General features: G+C 37.0%; 1 protein-coding gene across 1 annotated transcript in view; it reads right to left on the reverse strand.

Moving 5' to 3' along the window:
• LOC141439992 (furin-like protease 2) overlaps positions 1-19232 on the reverse strand; it is a 207508-nt gene extending 188276 nt beyond the window's left edge. Inside the window, 1 exon segment of the mRNA XM_074104450.1 lies at positions 18909-19232. The gene's annotated coding sequence lies outside the window, so the exon portion shown is untranslated.
• Positions 19233-19478: the final 246 nt, after the last annotated feature.

The following is a 19478-nucleotide window of genomic DNA, read 5'->3' on the forward strand; positions in this document are numbered from 1 at the left end:
CGCGGGACAAACGAATTCCATACGAGCGAAGCCGCGGGCAAAAGCTATTATAAAATAAATGCAAGGAGTATCAGGTCAGGATACAAAAAACGAGTTTATAGTTCAAAGTTTTATTTTCTCGAATCATGATACAAAAGACGTAACAAAAAATCAGTGTAGATCAGCACACTTCACCATACATTGGCATGCAAAATTTTATAATCGGATCTAATAAATAATAATAATTCACATTTAATTTATTGTCATTTTTTTTCATTCATTATCGAGTTTTTGCTCTAGCAAATATCTATATTTCAGGATCTAGTAAGTGCCAAAAGAAAAACTACTTATTTTCCAATCCGAAACGGTAGCAAAGCGGAACCCTTGGCAGCAAGCCCGTCTCGGACTCTGCCGGTTTATTCTGTAGGCAGTCATATAATACGAAACTTCTTTAGCAGTAGGCATCCACAAAAAAATTTGCTCATTTCATGACATTTGTATGCTAACGCGTTCGACACGTGGTTGTGACATACAGCTTACAGGCAAATTATCAAGGTTAAAAATCTGACCAATTTAACAATAAAAGCGGTGAATACGAATAACAGTTAGCCAATATGATTGGCCATTGTAAAACCTTTTCACAATAAAAGTCACAATTACTTATTACAAATAAATGTGCTAATGGCACATTGCGAAAAAGCTCTACCTACTACAGTGGTTCACCAATCAAATTGGTTTATTTTACAGCAGTTCATTATACCTACACTGGGAGGAAAAAGTTCTGCTTAGTATATGTGTATTCATAGTGTATAACTACTGAACCGATTTTGATGAAATTCATTGATATAATTCACCTCAACGATATACTACATAGAACATAAAAAAATAATCATCGAAACAGGTTCACAGGCAACGATCAACAAACATATTCAGAAAAATACAATCGATTTGCGAATCTTCTATTATATTTGAAAGTCAGTTAAAAAACTAACACCCTAATAAATAACTTTAATTCTAATCTAATCAGAATATGCCGACCGTCATCAAAGTTATTAGCCCATTTACCGACATATGCAGACGTGATCGGGTTCACAATGAAAATAGTTATCATTTACGTAAACTATTTAAGGCAATTACTATCCTAATTCGAATCCCATTAGCCTACAAATTATTATCAGTTAGTTTATTTTATGGAACATTTTTATGAGAAGTTATTTACCTCGATCATATTATTGGTTATTGCACATCACTGTTTAGAAGCCTTGTTGTATTGTATTACGCACTCGGAATTACAATTGCTTACCCCACTTCTTTTTATCAAATGACACAGGATAAACATAGAAAAACATGGTGAATTTGATCACAAACGCCCTGGGTTAGACAATACGGCCTCAGAATATAAACCTCATACGAAGTCGGCTACAAAGTGAAATATCATCAGGTAGCACAAGCATACAATTTACTTGGCGCCTTGTGCATTGCGGCATTTTTGCCACTCTATGAATATGCAGGGAGGCAAAGAGTTGTATTGCTTCCGGCAAACGAGCGCACCTCTAGTGCCGTTATTACCGTACAATTTACAACCGTTAAACCGGCAAACAAAGGGAGGCGCCGCTTATTTACCTGCACCGGGGAGAGGAAGGAAACTTGGGAACGGATGGCTCCCAGGAACAGGATACGTGGATATTTTTAAGGCAAACACCGATGTGTCGTTCCGATTTCACGGGAAAGCAAACGCGATCGCGAATCGTTCATTAGAAATGTCAATCCGGTGGAATGTTTTGTTGTTCAACATATAAGTACAACATCAATGCCCTCCCTTAGCGATACTACGGGGAAGCTTAAGACCGGCAGAAAAAGCTGCTGTAACATACTTTTTCTAAAGCTTATAAATATGTAAAAAGTGGTCGTTTGTCGACCGCACCGCGCGGCCCTCGTTTGTGTTTTTCTTATAAAATTTACAGCCGTTAAACTGGCAAACAAAATGCCGGGTGCTTATTTACACGGCGCCGCCGAAAGGAAGTCCGAACGAACGGATGGCCCGCTGCTAGAGGAAACGGACATAAATCACTGAATTTACGGCTAACAGCTGAAATTCGTTATTATTTTTTGAAAGAAAAACACGCCCGCAAACAGCTTACATTACATTGTAGCCGTAAACTCGTTCCGCCAGAGGATTTGCTAAATCGACTTAATGTAAAACAAACACAATCTTCAGATTCTCAAACCAACAAGGATATTCAAATGCTCCAGCTCACCATGTTGCCTTCTTGTTTTACTGATAAACAAATTACAAACAAAACAGAAAATTTGCCCGTGATTCTGGAATCGAAGAAGGTTCAACAGTAATGTTTACCGAAGAACTTAGGAGTTGTGTAATCCGACAATTTGCCGTTCCTAACTCGCAAACATAACAAAACAACCCGAACATATTCCCGGGCTGAAAGGAAGTTCACTTGAAAAGGCAACTAGCTTCGAGGAAACCTTATATTGTTGAATTTATGATATGTTGGTATTCGTTCCAGTTTCAGAGGTCATTCTAGCTGGTATCTGCGCGATATTTCGTTGAAAATAATAACAGTAACGTACTGCCTGTATCGCATAATGGAACCTATCTTGTTGCAATTCTGTATCTGACACTGTCCGCAAATAAGCATTCCATACGAGCGATAGGAAGCAGAGATGTGCAAACTGATTGCGATTATAGGGCTATAATTCAGAGATGTCAGCTATTTGGCAATGGGGACGGGTCGCAATGTTCTAGATAAGTGTTTATGGCCCAATTAGTGGCAAACGAAATGAGGCCTATCGACCTCGACGGAAAACTGATAATGGCAGAGATAGGGCGGTACAATGACGTGTCAGGGTACTTATTGGATGCTTTGCATTCAAAAAGATATCGATCGCCTAGTATATGAAAAATTTAATAGTCTGAGTGAGCCCTGTTTGAAAAGTTTCTTCTATATCTGGATCAAGAAAGTAGGTTAGTAATTATTTAATTTTCCAAGAATGCAATGCGTTGAATTGAAGCAAGGAGGTCAACGTATATATCATTAGTATAGCCCGTATTATGTTTGGCCAATCGATTCACTCGTAACACATAGATTATAGTTCGGCTTAGAGGTGTGCTAATTGCTACGTAGTTTTAAATGGCTAAAACTGTTTGAAAAGAATTAGGAGTAAGTCCGTCCGCAACATACCTACTTACGCAAAAAAACATAAATCAGAATCTTTCCGTATGTAATACCTATTCCGGTTTAAATAAAAAATAACATAGGTATAGTAATAAATAATATAAATCACGTAAGGTATAGGTGTACCTTACATTATATTATATTAGAAGTAAAATTCTGTTCCAAATTAACCACTCCCAATGACTAATTGTCTAAATCCGTCCAGCAGTTTGAGAGATATGCGGTAATACAGAATATTACATACTTACATACAAGATACGCGCGAAAAACAATACCTCTCCTTGCAGTCGGGTAATTAATTAATTACTGTTAAGCAGCGAAAATTCCAAAAAAAAAAGTTGTCGCATTTTTAGACGAGACAAAAGCGCCAGTAAAAGTGTGTGAGAACATTAAAATATAGCTTTCACAATACGGTCACATAATGGAGTTATTTTAGGTGAACCGACATTGTCAACTTTCAGTTTCACCTTTTGAAACTCTCGCTGTACGGATTTCCCAGTTCGAAGCCATATTTTTAGCTATTAAAATTGCGATACATGTAAAAGATCAAGGTTATTTTCTCTCAAAATGTCGCAAGCATGTTGAAGTTTATCGGTAATTGACTAGACAATTTCCACGGTCACTGCTTTTAGGTTAACAATAGTAATAACATTCCGAGAGACTGTTTAAACTAAAGACCTTGACCTCCTCATTGTTTGAAAAGTATGACTTATTGACGGTTACATAACCCATCACCTTCTACGTTAGAACTAAAACGCGCTTCACCAATTGCTCCATTGTATGCAATTCATTCAGCCATTGTATCGTTTAATATAACCTAATATCCAATTTGAATATTCAAGAGGAATTGTCGAAATGTGCAAATGTCGCGTGTCGTCTTTTGGGTGCTTTGTTGCTCGCTTCACACGACTTTGGTTACATGGTATAATGATAACGAGCAATTATATTTAATATAGTCGTTTAATCGTCCTTTCAACGACTATATCTAAAAGAATTATCTGAATAGGAAGTTTTGAACAACCTATCAAAACCTACTCGTTTCCGTGCTATTGTACGTAGTAATAGATTCCAAATATAACTAGATAATGGTCAGTCCTGCTATAAGTGATAAAGTGGTCGTACACGGAACAATGTAAAAACAATTTCTCGGTATCGTTACCTGCAGTAACCGACCCTAGTGTTTAACCGCACGATCCAATGACCTACAGCGACTTAATACAGCGTAATTGATTTAAAACGAGAATAAAACATTTAGGCAATCACTAAGCACCGTATCGCGTGACTACGTACCTTAGGATACATAGTTTCGTTCAAAAGCAATAACAATGACTATACACGAAGACATTTGACATTGAAGTAGAGCCTAACTTCGATTACTTCCTTAGGGGATGGCCTACAACTTTAGGGTAAGCTATATGCTTAATTTATTATGTAGTTATCATTTGAGGCACCGGGGACCATCCACTATAAACAAACAAAACTCAAACTTTGGGGCTGGAGATAATCTCCTCTTTAGTAAATATTATCAGTCACAATGGTTTGAGAACAGCTTAAGGAGTTAAATTAAGTTTATTTCTAAATACGGATCATGCAACGAATAGCGCATCTGGAATAAAACAAAATGATTTTAATGCTCTTTTATTTTTACTCAAACTTCAAATTACTGTATGTTCATCAAGTTGGATCTTAGCATTTTCAACAAATCTTAAAGACGTAATTACGCAACAACTTACCCAAATTAGGCAATTAATTCAGTAGATAAGGTACCAAATTCATTATGAGAACCGGCGAAGGCCGCAATCGGCATGCAGCGACGACCATGACGAGCATCCAAATAGTCAGCTTTACAAAGTTCCGTGAGAATTACGCGGGTAGACTTTAAATTCGACCAGATGCTCATTAAAAATGCACTTTGGATGATGTAAGGATGTTGGCTAAACATTCACACGTGCGTTGGGAGGATGACTGCATGCCTTACTAAGCAACTTCATAACACCAAACATCCTTTAAGATATTATATAATACGCGTACGCGGTTCGATCGTAGAGTAAATCAAATCTTACTGCGAAACTGCCTATAGGATAGGAGTAATACCTATTCAGCGAAAGGACTAATTCCTTTGAATTTCGATTGTGTTATTGTTAGAGATGAACCGCCTTAGAGATATTCTGCGAATATTCGTCAAAAGGAACCGTATACTCGTCACTTAAGTGACTGGAAATTACAATAATGAAGATCACTAACTGATTGGACTGAAATTAATGTTCTCGATTCCATCCGTACTCAAAATCAATGATCGGTGCTGCTAGTCGATCCATCTCTAAGTAATTATACCTACAATTAGCTTCATCTAGTAAATCAAGGGCACAAGTGGAATGCAGTGATAACTTCCTTAAGTTGCTAGTAGAGACTTGACAGAGAGAAATTAGGTTGCCCAATGCCTACTTCACATCATATCTCTTAGAAGCTGCAGCTCTCGACACCTACGAAATAAATTAGGGCAGTCGGTTTATATTCAAGTAACGTGACAACAAAACTGATACAAATAACTTTTATAGGGCTATTTGCAACGAAGTTGTGTCATCAGAAAATCCCGTAAATCGGTGAGCGTAACGTAAATGGCCGGCGATTACAGCCACGGCCAGTAAAGACGTCCCACCGAGACAATAAAACCGAAATATGACAGCTTTGCGATTTATCACCATTAAGTGGCAATTTCTACTTCAACAGGTAATTTATTATTGTCGAAACTCGAACAGCCTTTGGAGAGGAGAGATTAGTCAATGTCGATTGTTGCCGGTGTATAAAACATTTAGAGAAAATTTATAGGCAATTTTTATTTAGGTCATTTATTACCTTTTGTCAAGAGCACGTTTCAATCTAGATAAAGTAAGAGGTGATAACGGCTGAATATGTACAAAAATTGAAAGGTTGTGGTACATGTTTACAATTTGAATTAAATTATGACTACTATCAGTACCTATCAAGTAACACTTTCTTCAGTTATTCGTTTTCTTCATTCTATCCATACTAATATAATAAATGCGAAAGTGTGTATTTGTCGCACTATAAATTGTATGTAAACCATCTTCTTTGTACCATGTTTGAGTAAATAAATGACTGATTACTGATAAGATAACTGATTACTGATTACTTGTATATTTGTCCGTCTTTCACGTCACGTGATTTTTGGCATAGAAATAGTTTATAGGCCAGAGAGTGACATAGGCTTCTTTTTATCCCGGAAAATGCACAGTTCCCGGGGGAACAGCGCGCGATAACCGAATTCTATGCGGGCGAAGCCGCGGGCAAAAGCTAGTCTATGTATAAGTATAATAATGGTTTTGTTTATTTACTTTACGTCGCGAAATAATCACGAGGTTTAATTACCGCTTGCCATAGGACATACAATAGAATATTCATGGAGGTCTTAACAACCACGACCTCTTGAAATGGACACGCCGTAATTTGAAAAAGGGTTATCAACTGCAATTAAATTTTACAATTCAAATAGGACTTTAAACACAAAAACATTAAGTTCCAATTTAATGCTACACCGAAGTGAAAATGAACGTTTCTTTGCTTAATGAAACGAGTGTTCCCTCATTGGTTAACGATGTTAACGTCAAAATATTGCTGTGCTATAAGGCCTCATTTAACAAGACGCGGCGCGATTTACGTTGCTTTGCACGCCGCGCTATGTTTTTGATGCATTACGTAATGACTATACTATGCGAGTATTAATGTAGCAGTATGGTAGCAGTGGATGCTTAATATATTGAGCGGCAAGAAATCTGGCCCTCAAATATATGCAGAAATAGGAAATTTTGTATGCAGAGTGGGCCAAATTTTGTGCCGCTGAGTATATTTATAATGATAATAATAATCATCATTTATTTCAAACAATCAGTTCATATTGTGTTAGTAACAATAATCTTATTACCTACGTACGTACGTATCGTGTTCGTATCGTGCCGTACGTATTTATGAAGTGCTGCTAATGCCAAAGTGAGCGGTATGCACGACATGGGTAGGGTATAACGCACGCGGCGTTACTCGCAATAGGCTTCATATTCACCAGCTTCGGACTAAACGTACGCTGGGCAACCTCGACTGAGGCAGAGGACAAGGCACATTGCGGATCCTTGAAGGAGAGGTCTTCTCGCCTTGATAAGCAATATCGAGTCAGTGTTCAGTGTACGCCTAAGACGCCTATCCACATTAAACGCACAGCACAGACTGAGACTTTTTTTAGCATTCAAATTAAGCGGAAACGGTCTGAGATTGAGGTAACATTTCCACCTAAGCTGCCGCGGGTGGAGGTAGCTCGCCCTTCGTGAGGCCGTTCAGGTGGATACGTGACTTTAGACACAGGATATACCGCGAATATCATGATATCTTGTGAACATCGATACGTTCTCAAATGGGTTTGGAGATTTGTGTATGGACACGTCACGCCGCCAGCGCCGACTGGGATTCTAAGATTCGAGTGTACAGTCAAGTTTAAAGTAGAGCCCTTTAGTATTGAGTCGCAGAAACTACGTATACAATACCATCTCTTCATGAAGAAGAACCAAACAGGAAGCGTAACAAAATATGTAACAAGACGCGTAACATCCCGCGTAACGCACGCGCCGCGTTACCATAAAAGTGACCTTATTTAAGAAGGGGTATGCCCCTAATAGCCTTAGCGTGTCTAATGAAATATGTTACTTTAATAACTTAATTCAAGGAATAAAAGGCAATAAGGCACCGGTATAACCGCTCCAAAACACAACAATCGCGTACAAAAGGCAAACTTCAACACAATAGAATTAACCTAATAATCGTATTCATATTATTATGTATGCGTGGGGTATAACTTTTAATCTTTTACTATAGGTTATTCATGTCCACAAGAATTAAAGGCTGATTTAGTGGCGGTGTTATTTCGAATGCTTCGGCAAGTTTAATTCAGTAGCAGAAGTGAAATTGTCCACTGTTATGTTTTCATGCTAGGAATCACATATCAATCGTGTAGTGAAATAAAACCGGCCAAGTGTGTATCGGGCTACGCGCAAAGTAGGGTTCCGTACTACTAACATGCGGCAAATATTCGATATTAAGTTTTGTTACTGATTAACTTATAAAGCCCAGATTAACTTACAAAGCGGTGATTGTTTTCTTTTTAATTAAAGGCATTATTTGCAATAACGACTTTTTCAGTTTTTTAGGGTTCCGTACCTCAAAAGGAAAAAACGGAACCCTTTATAGGATCACTTTTTGTCCGTCTGCCTGTCTGTCAAGACCCTTTTTCTCGGGAACGCGTGGAGGTATCAAGCTGAAATTTATATCAAATACTGAGGTCTACTGTCCCTTGGAGCTGTGAAAAAATCAAACTTCTAAGCCAACGCAATCAAAAGATGCAGCCGCTTATGCTGCAAATTTCCGCAAATTTTCGAAACTCGCAAGGGAATCAAAACCTACAGGGTACTTCCCGTGAACTCAGAAACTTGAAATTTGGTATGAAGGTAGCTATTATAACACAACCAACTAGAAAAGTCTGTAAATCTTGATTTTTTATGTCTGTCTGTAAATATCAATGACCAATATAATCTGACTGCGTACCTACATTTTGCTTAAGACTAGGGCTCTGCATACACAGGATGTATTAAATCACTCGGAAAAAGCGAGAAATATCTTCAAGACCCGATTCCCGTTTACTTACAAACCTATAAATGTGTACGGAACCCTCGGTGCCCGAGTCCGACTCGCACTTGCCCGGGTTTTTTTGTATGCGCATAAGACGCGGAAAGGTATCCGGTAACAGAACAACGAAAATGCGCAAAGGTGCACTACAGTTATTGCTTCAACGGATTCCAGTATGTTTTAAAATTAACCAATATATCAGGACTATATCGTCACTACTTTAAAAAAAAACTCGTACCTCAAAATAGATAATTCTTCTGAGTGGACTTTATGTTCATTATGTCAAGGTTCAATTTTGTTGACATTATTGATTTTAGATACGAGATTTTTTCAAAGTAGTGACGATATATAAATTATCGAGAGATCGGAATAGATGTAGAGGTTTACCATTCTCATAAAAAGGAAACTAATTAAAATATTTTTCTTAATATAATTAATATGGCTATTTAGTTTACCCTATCATTTAAAGCTTCAAGCTGACACATGTGTATTGATAACAATAGGTATCATGGGATATTCGATATTTTTCTCTACTTGTCGTCTATAATATGTATTATCTTCACTTTTGACATGACTACAATACCTGTATAGTACACACAATACCACTACATATGCAATTCTGAGCTCTCATTAATTTATATACCTAGATATAAAACCTACTTCCGTCGTGGCGCAATGGCGACGAAAAACGAAACCGTTCATCTTTTCTCATTTGTTTTTAATCGACGTTATTATAAAACAAGTTATTTATGTGAAGAATGTTAACAGCATCCTTGATCGTACGTTAGCATTGTGGCAGTAGGCCTGCCTGACAAGACAAGGTCGCCCGTTCACTTGCTTAATATCTCAGGCTTTTGAACACATCCGCCTTTTACGTCCAGTCACGGAAAGTGAACGTTTATCAGCTGGGAACCCTTTTTCAATAAATGCCGAATAGATAGATGCCAATGTATGTATGTACACTCTTTATTATACAACATTTAGTAATTTAGTCTGACGAAGTCGTTTTAAGAACAAGTATCAGCTAAGTATGAGTAGTGCTCGCGCTCCAACAATTCGTTAAAAGTACATAAGTAAATAAGGAATTACGAACGAGAGTCGAGTCGATGTTCGTAATCTAGTACCGCCCGTGCGACATACAATGTTTTTCATCACATTTGCGAGTAAAATTGTATATTTGTAAAAGAAAAACTGATAAAAAATTTGACTGCGCTCTTGCTGTGCCCGACGTGCAGGTGCTGCAGTACACCATGCAGTGACCTTGGGCTTCATGACATGAAAATTAGTACGGGCAATGACTCATTTACCGAGGGTTTCATGACAAGCACATTAAAGTCGATTTTATTTGTTGCAACCAAGGTAGCCTGCATGTTATGTTACGAGCAAGTGTGATGAAAACCAATTCATACCTATCCACATCCATAGATATACTCGTACGTCCGATTCTCAAACTGCTAATTATGAAATTTTGTAAACGGAAAAAAGACAGTGGTCTGATCTATGAATAAAAATAATAATCTTGGTCAATTCGTGATATATAATTCTACTAAGCTATGATTTTTATTGTTTGACATTTACTTGAGCTGTGAGACCATACTTTCAGCAAATAATGAGTCTAGGTCAACGCAGAACACCTCTAGGTCGACCATAATTTACTGGAATGAATGAGAGTGCTCGCAAATTTATCCAGAATAAGTATGCAGCAGATGTACTAACCTAAAATTGCTAAAAGTGGCTCCGAAGCGGTAACGTTTCGTGTGCTCTGCCTACCCTATTTGGGAATACAGGCGTGATGTTTGTGTGTGTGTGTCTGTGTGTGAATGACAAAACTTGACAGATAGACCAACGCAAACGAAGAATAATCAACTTTTTTAATAAAACATTGAGTTCACAATTATCACTGAGTGCCAAAGCTAGATGAATAATCAGTTACTCGTATTTTAATAATCTAATCTAGGTCATATACCATTATAAATATAATACCTTTAAATACTGATTTTGTTACAGTATCAATCAATGTCTGAAATATAATATTTAAAAACTTGGATTAAGACTGCAGAATTTCGCACATTCACCTCGTGTGTGTAATAGTAAACCAAATACATTTGCTTGGCATTGACTAACAGTACACCTTCAATTAATTTGGAGGTATCATGTGACCATTGCGAAAAGCAACAATTTTACTGAGTCAGTCAAATGAAACTTGGTATTTACTTACTTAAGTAGAGCGAAAGAATGAAATATTAGGTATACTTGTTTTTTACTTCATGTTATAATGATACTTTTGATGACCGTATTTTTACAATCTAATTTAATACCTTTAAACGAGAAATTCTTGTATAATATATTTATAATCAGAATCTCGGAAACGGTACCAACGATTTCGCTTAAATTTGGCATGTAGGGGTTTTCGGGAATAACAAATCAATCTAGCTTGATCTTATCTCTGGGAAAACGTTTGTTAACGAGTTTTAGCCCGAGCAAAGCTCGGTCACCCAGGTACTATCCATTTTGCACACACCAAACAACAAACATATCAAATTTGAAGTCCTTTAGACCACTGAATGTGGTTAAAAATTGTTTGTAAGTAATTTTTCAAACAAAAAACTTGTCAGCGACGATCACGGTCTTTAATTGATACTTAGCTTATTTTGAAAAAAAAAAAAACCTTTGTCTTATGCAAGATAAGAGATAACCTTAAAAGAGTCCCAAAAAAAAGTATGTTTCTGTAAAATATACGCATGTAATAAAACTTTGCAAAGTCGCCATAATAAGGTAAAATACGTAGGTAAACGTAACTAGGTACATATTTTAATTGGCACGTACATAACCATCAAAGAACAGCTACGAGTAAACGACTGCAATCTGCAACGCGGAATATTTTTCTTTCTTTCTAAAAGAGAACTAGGCACTTTTGTGACAAAGACTTGCCACTCTAACTACAGCTAAATGGAACTAGCTGGAAGCGCGGCAAAGCACTGGAACCAATTATCTATTCCATTCTGTAAAATACGTGGAAACTATTGGCCCAAAGAAATGGATAAAACTTATGTACATATTTGTATTTTTTTCTTCAAGCATCGTTATAAAAAGCGAGTCAAAAATAAATAACTTAACAAAACTCAACGTTATTTTAATGCTTTAAACGTTTCTTAACTCTCGCTACGAGCTACTTTTTGAATTTTGAAATGACAGTTTCTCAATAAATGAATTCGCTATATCAGGAGAAACTATATATCACCATTCTCGAGTAGACAGGTTCTTTATTTTTTGCTTTTACATATTATTTAACAATCAAGTAAATAGTAAATATTAAGTACCTACCTAACTTGTTCATTCCAAATCTCATGAGTGAATTTTGACAAACTTGCCGTGGTTGGATCGACTTGGAAGGTCAACTCACTGATTCTAGATTAGTACACTTCTGAGCTCTGCAGATAATGCTATAATCTACCGTCAGCAAAAATCTTGTGTCAAGAATGTGATTTTTAGTAAAAAAAAACTTATTTCGAATTTCAAAGTGCCACATCAATGTTCTGCCTACCGCGTAGAATCGCGCGCGTTTAATCATAACAATTCAATGTAATAAATGTAATTTTGCTTCATACAGGAGGAACGACACTACAAAGCTATGAACAACTTCTTATTTAATTGGACAGGTTACAAACGGGTCCATGGAGTTACGTAACATCGACTTGTTAAAAAGGAAAAGCCGGATTCATTGGCTTGTTTTATCGTCAACCAGACGGCATGCAGACAAGACTATTAAAAATTCTTAGTAAAATAATTAAATAACTAAAGAAAGTGAAATTTAATAGTACATTGTTGTAGAGGCACGAAGGTAAGCAATATGTGAACGGGTTAGTTTGAAGGCCGACCCGAAGGGGAGGCCTTCGATAATATGAGTTCATCTATTGCACTTTTGGTCGAGACTAAACAATGTGCTTTTCACGATAACTGCGAGGAAATAAAGTATTTTTCCGGTTTCCTATGTTTACCATTATAAAAAAAAACATAACAAAACGAAGTTACCTCCTAAATACCAATGCTTAAGGTGTCCCAGGATAATTCAAAATTACTCTTACCGCGTGACATAACAAAGTATAGTATCGAAGGTATTTAACATACTTTCTGTCCTACATAAACAATTGTAAAATGCATTCTTTGAGAAAACAAAGCATCACGTATATAAAATGCTTCAGGATAAGTAAGTTTTGAAGCAAAAGTTAAAACTTTTAAGAAATAATACTCCCGTTTCGACCTGTTTGCGTCATTCATTTAATTACATTATCCTTCGTGGAGACTGATAGACATTGGACACAGTCGTGGCGACGCCATCGGGTCGTTTTGTCGGCTATCGACAAAGTTAGGCTATACAAGTGCAGTGGGTCGGAAAGTTCAGGGGTTCTTTACAAATTTTGTCCCACATAACGCATTTTTCCGTCGATTCATTAGGTTGCGGGCGAGCGCGGAAACGACCTTTCTTAGGCAACTTTGTTTCGAGTACCGGAAGGTCAAAAACCGAAGTCACATTACAGGGTTTTCAGAGAAAAAGCAAATCCGTAAGAGGGCTTGAAACATTGAAATGACAATCTGTTTGGATAGTACGTGACCATTGCCATAAATAAATCTTCTAAGTCTTTACATTCTTGCTTGACAGCGTGCTCGTGGGCGTCTGTTGAGGATCAGGAGTGACCTTGAGACGACTTTCTTGGGGAAATAGTGTGGTAATTTCCCCTCGCCTTCCACACCTTAGTCCGGAGCTCGTAGTTGGCATTAAAGAACGCTGCTGCCCACTCTCAGATTAGATCCCTTAGTCACCATTTAAGACACCCACGGGAAAAGATTGATCCACCCTATTCTAAAACTGGGCACGACACGGACAATAATAAATAATGCATAACAATTTAAGCACTTCAATTCGAAGCCGTATAGGTTATACTTATCTATAACCTACATATTCCGTCAGAATGATTATATTGACAATAGTACCTAAAAGGTAAATGTCAAGCTCATTATTTTTGTCACTTAGGGGTGGAATATTCGGCAAACAATTCGTACCCTGTGTTTGGAAATGAGACCAGGTTGACGTCATTATGTGCGTTTCATATTGCGTACGATTCAGTGAGACGTGACATTTTCAACCCACTTTATGAGTCATCTGCAAAACCTACACACATTATGACAAATAGTTGATAATGATAACGCTCTTACTTTCTTATTGCTCATATATATATACGCGACGGATGACGGCAAAGGAACATATTTGACTATGACGCAAGTAAATATTGGATGTCATAACATAAAACTGTATGAACCTATTTTTATCTGCAAAACCTACACATATTAGGATGCCATAACGCGACGGATGACGGCAAAGGAACATATTTGACTATGACGCACCTATTTTTAGTCGATAAGATTGTGCTTGATTTCCTCAAACCTTTTTTCACGAGTACAGTACAACGTACAAGAGATTTACTGCTACAACCGAGCATTACAGCAATTCCTTTTTTGTTATTGTGGTAAGATCCTTGGTGGTTACAAAAAAAGTAATTTCCACACAAATGAGCAGGTACTTTTGAGAATATGCTGATTTTTTTTTTGCTGTGCATTTTTTGGTGCAAATTGGAGTAGAAAATAACATAAATCGTTGGCAAATGCTGAATAAGTTTGTAGATCCAAGTTTCCTGTTTCAGACTCAGCGCGAGTCCAACTCGAACTTGACATTTTTATTCATTTCAATGGCGTTTAGTTGAAAAAAAAACCGGATACGTACGAGCCAAACTCGCGTGGTTCCGTTCGGTACGATAAAATAATTTAATATACTTACATATATTTTTAATACACACGAGTGATATCCCATATGGGTTCCGTTTTTACCTTTTAAGATCGAAATCTTAAAAAGTTTACAATTAAACGATATTGTAACGGATAACTCACGTCTTAAATCGAGTTTAGTTCGACATGTTTCGGGCTATTTCGTAGCCCTAAATTAAATTAAATTGTTATGTCGAGCTAAACTCGCTTTAAGACGTGAGTTATCCGTTACAATATCGTTTAATATGAGTGAGTCTCACGGTAGTTTAATGTTCAAAGTTTACAATTCTAAATAAAAAGGTTTGTTCTCTTTACACTTATTCTATCTACAACTTCTCTAGGTACCTACAAAGTCAATTAGTTGAGTTTGGATTATCCAACATGGTTTTTTACACTACCATTGTATAGGGATTCAGATTACTTATTAACTCTTTGCGAACTCAAAAAACTACATTGTTGACTAAATCTCCATAGGGAATAATAGATTTTAGTTTGTTTTTACACGTCTACAGCTGTTTATATAGCCATGAGAACACTTTGTATGCATGGCACTGCATTGTATTGGTGAGAAACTCTCAACATACATTCTCCAATTGAGAATCATTCGACCCTCTCAACTGCTAGTTAACCTTGTGCAATTTAAAACCTTGCATGACTAGCTTTTTCAGGCATCTTCCTTCTTGTCAACTTCACACTAGCATCATCTGTAGTGCAGAGACTTATGCTGATTTAGGACCATTTCGTGACCATGAATACGTTTTTTTTTATATTCTCGTAATGTCACGAATAAATGTTTTCTTTTCTTCTTTATCTTAAAGTTTTAGTTCCTAATCGTTTTGAGAACTACATTAAAAACCGTTCAATGATTTTTGTGTGACTGGTATTCTAGGTAACAGTTGGGGACATAGACAAAGACACCAATAAAAAATCACCCAACTAATTAGGATTTGATAGTTAAGAAGTCAATTCAAATGAATTTTTAATGATACGAAAAAAAATACGAAGATAAGATAGCCAGTTAAAGTATCGTGTGATGTCACGGCGTGCGACACCTTTTAGCACGGCGCGATGCCACGGGCCCCCATTCTCGAACTTTGGCGCACATTCATTATCTTTGTTATTTTTTATTTGACTGACAAAAGAAAAAAAATGTCCAATATTTTCTGATAATATAACAGACAGAAAAATGATAGACGCTTGGAGTTTCTTTGCGCGATAGAATCCGGAATACGGAAATTCGTCGAAGAACTAAAGTCACTGACATAGCTGGAAAAATATACAAATTGAAGTGGCAATGGGCAGGCCACATCGCTCGAAGAACAGATAACCGTTGGGGGAGAAAAGTCCTCGAGTGGCGACCACGAACCGGAAGACGAAGCGTTGGCAGGCCTCCCACCAGGTGGACTGACGACATCGTGAGAGTAGCGGGAAACCGGTGGATGCAAGTGGCGAGTTGTCGTTCATTGTGGCGTTCTAAGGGGGAGGCCTTTGTCCAGCAGTGGACGTCTTCGGGCTGATGATGATGATGATGATGATGATAACAGACAGACTAAGGGGCTGTTTCACCACCCACTGATTAGTGTTAACTGACGGTTAAATGTGATGCCGTCTCTATTTGTTTTGTTCGAATAGACGGAGACGGCATCACGATGGTGAAACAGCCCCTAAATGGAATAATATTTTTACCCAGGAAAATACCCAATAATCGCACAATATATCCAGTCATTCAGTCTTTACAATCAGGCAGAAGGAAGTAGTACAGTCAGCATCAAAATTACCGCATCACTTTTTTACTCTTTCATTTTAACACATTTTGTCTTTATATGGTGTTAGTATGTTGCTGTAAAACTACAAAGTACAAAAGTATGCAGCTACTTTTGATGCTGACTATATCACCGGAATTCCCAAATTTGCTACACTAAATTAATTTAATTTAGTCACTGTCCCTACGCATTTATCACTCAATATTCAGTGCATATTTTGCAATTAAAATCAATGAATAATGGCTATTTCATTCATGTCAATGTGGGTTAGATGTCAAATGCTAGACTTGTTTCTTGCATCATTAGTCCGAGAGGTGGTAAATATTTTTTGTTAGGTATTAAGTGAGCTATGCGGTGAAGGAAAACATCGTGAGGAAACCTGCACAAACCTGCGAAGCAATTCAATGGTGTATAATAGGCTGGGATATGATGCCGAAGCAACTTATCTTGATTAAGTAAGCCGAAAACTTATCTTGTACATTCTTTTATAATAAATAAATACCTGTTTTAGTTCATTGATATGAAAATCCGCAAAGTATTGCCTGATTCAATAAATTGTCTTTTACTTTGCCAGATGACTGCAAAAATATTTTGCAAGAAAAATATATTTAGGCCTCCTACTACCTAGTCAGGTTTTCAGTTTTTTATTAGGGTAAATAAATATCATAAGAGAGATTTAGGACAAGTTTTCACTTTGCCTCAAATATCTACCCAAAAATGATGGCCAGCTCTTGAGCTACATGTTGTTAAGTCAACACAAACTAAAATATACTTTTTAATAATATTAAAACTATTTTTCCATGATTTATTAGAATGTAGGTATGTTATCGCCTACCCATCTAGCAACAATGGGTCAAAAAAAATACTTATCATGATTATATATACTTATCTGATTCCAGAAAGGAATTGTATTGAAAATGGATCACAATTTTGCATTCTGGTAATTGAAATTCCTAATTTTATTCCTAACGAGCCGTTGCCCTTGACTTTGTCTGCAAAAAAAATGTTTTTCGCTTTCCCTCAGGAAATATGCTATTTTCCAGGATAAGATCTATCTTATGTATCCTTTTCAGGGTCACAAACTATCTCCGTACTAAATTTCATCTTAAGCAGTTCAGCAATTTAAGCAAATAGAGGTAACAGACCGGCTCAAAGACACAATGTTACTTTCCCATTGAAATATCAGTCAAATGTCCCTGTCAAGTAGGGAATACTTTACCTAATATGACTCAGAACAGAACATGAACCCTCATTTAACCAGCTGCGACACTCAACTTCGTCTAACAACTTGTTTACCACACACCAACGGGAACTACACAGTTATTTTTAACCCCCGGCGCAAAACGAGGGGTGTTATAAGTTTGACCTCATGTGTGTCTGCTTGTCTGTGTGTCTGTCTGTGGCACCGTAGCTCTTAAATGGGTGGACCAATTTCAATGTGTTTTTTTTTTATTTGAAACCAGGTTTTCTAGCGATGGTTCTTAGACATATTTCATCAAAATCGGTTTAGCCGTTTTTGAGATATTGTACTTTGAAGTGACAAAGTCGGGTTTTGCAACTTTTCTGTTGGTTAGGTTTTATTAGTAATGATTTGACCACAGAATTTTTCTTTGTTTGTATAAACAAATAATACAACAAACTTATAACACCCCTCTTTTTTCGTCGGGGGTTAAAAATAAAATTAACAGGTTATACAAATGATGATGTCAAGAAGATTATGTTGTTCTGTGGAATGCCTTGGGTCTGTTACAAGATGGATGGGTTCTAGGCAGCCTATAGAAAAGTGCACAGGTGTGAGTCACCACTACAGCAGCAGGGCAGGCTGCACCAGTGCTGCCTACCTCCATGATTTTAATTTATTTTGTTGCAGTCATAATATAAAATCAATAGATTAATTGAACTCACTAAAGTGGATCTTTGTTATATTAATCCTTTACAACCTTAAGGCAAACTATATAACCAGTAATAAATACAATGTTTTCCTATTTCTTTTTAGAATAAACATTAGACATTAGAAGAATAAAATAAGACTAAAGGCAAGCTGCTGTCAAAGCCTCTACAAAGTACCTTTAATTTTACCAACAATTGGTAGGAACAACAGCTGATATTTCTAGTCTCGGATTGAATAGTTTCAAAGCTAATAATAAGTGTGTATGTTGTGCGCGGTGGACGGGGGACCAGTATCCTGTCTGGCATTACTTCCTCGATGCCAAGAGCAAACAACTTTCGCCGCTCTCCGGCCTCCGGCGCGCTGCCGCCACATTTTGCGCACGCGTTCGATAAAACGCTAACTCGAGCGCACCACCGCCACAATAAATGTTTCTTAAGCATTGCGCAAGCCCCGAAACACGCCTCGCACGTATTTCCACCGACGTAAACTATTCTTGTTTCAATGGCCACGTAACAACAGTAACATCAGCACCAGTACATAAGCATCACCAAGAACATAACAGGAAACACTTACCTTCACGATTATTGGTCCAAATCCCAAATAATATCAAAAAAACTGTCACTCACAAGTTAAACACTAAACACAGACTTATTCACCTCTTGACATCTGACATGGTTCAAAGAAATTAATCGTAATATCACAATTTTATTGCACCGTTGAAAACTAGGTAGTAAAGCGTAATCATAAAAATAATAAGGTGTTACAAAAACTATGCAAAACGATCGCAAAAATAACGATACAAAACGTAAACAGCAACCTTATTTGACAGGACCGTCCAATAAACTGACACTTGTTTGTAGTTGCCAACTGCACAGCCTTTCGTTCGAGTTTCGTCCCCACTTTTGGCTCGTACCAACCTAAGTAAAATGTTAATAAAAAAGATTTGGTAATTGTTCTGAACACGGCCAATGAATTGTATGAATATTTTGTAACGACAGAAAGAAGACCAACTGTTTAGTATCATTATTAATTATGTTGCTTTGAAACACAATAGCAGGTGTTTATTCCTATTTTTTTATAAAACTGTCAAATTGTAAAAGAAGATTTAAAAGGAGGTGTGTTGTCGCAGAAATAAAGTTAACA

The sequence above is a fragment of the Choristoneura fumiferana genome, chromosome 21 (genome assembly GCF_025370935.1).
Source record: "Choristoneura fumiferana chromosome 21, NRCan_CFum_1, whole genome shotgun sequence".
Classification (NCBI taxonomy): domain Eukaryota; kingdom Metazoa; phylum Arthropoda; class Insecta; order Lepidoptera; family Tortricidae; genus Choristoneura; species Choristoneura fumiferana.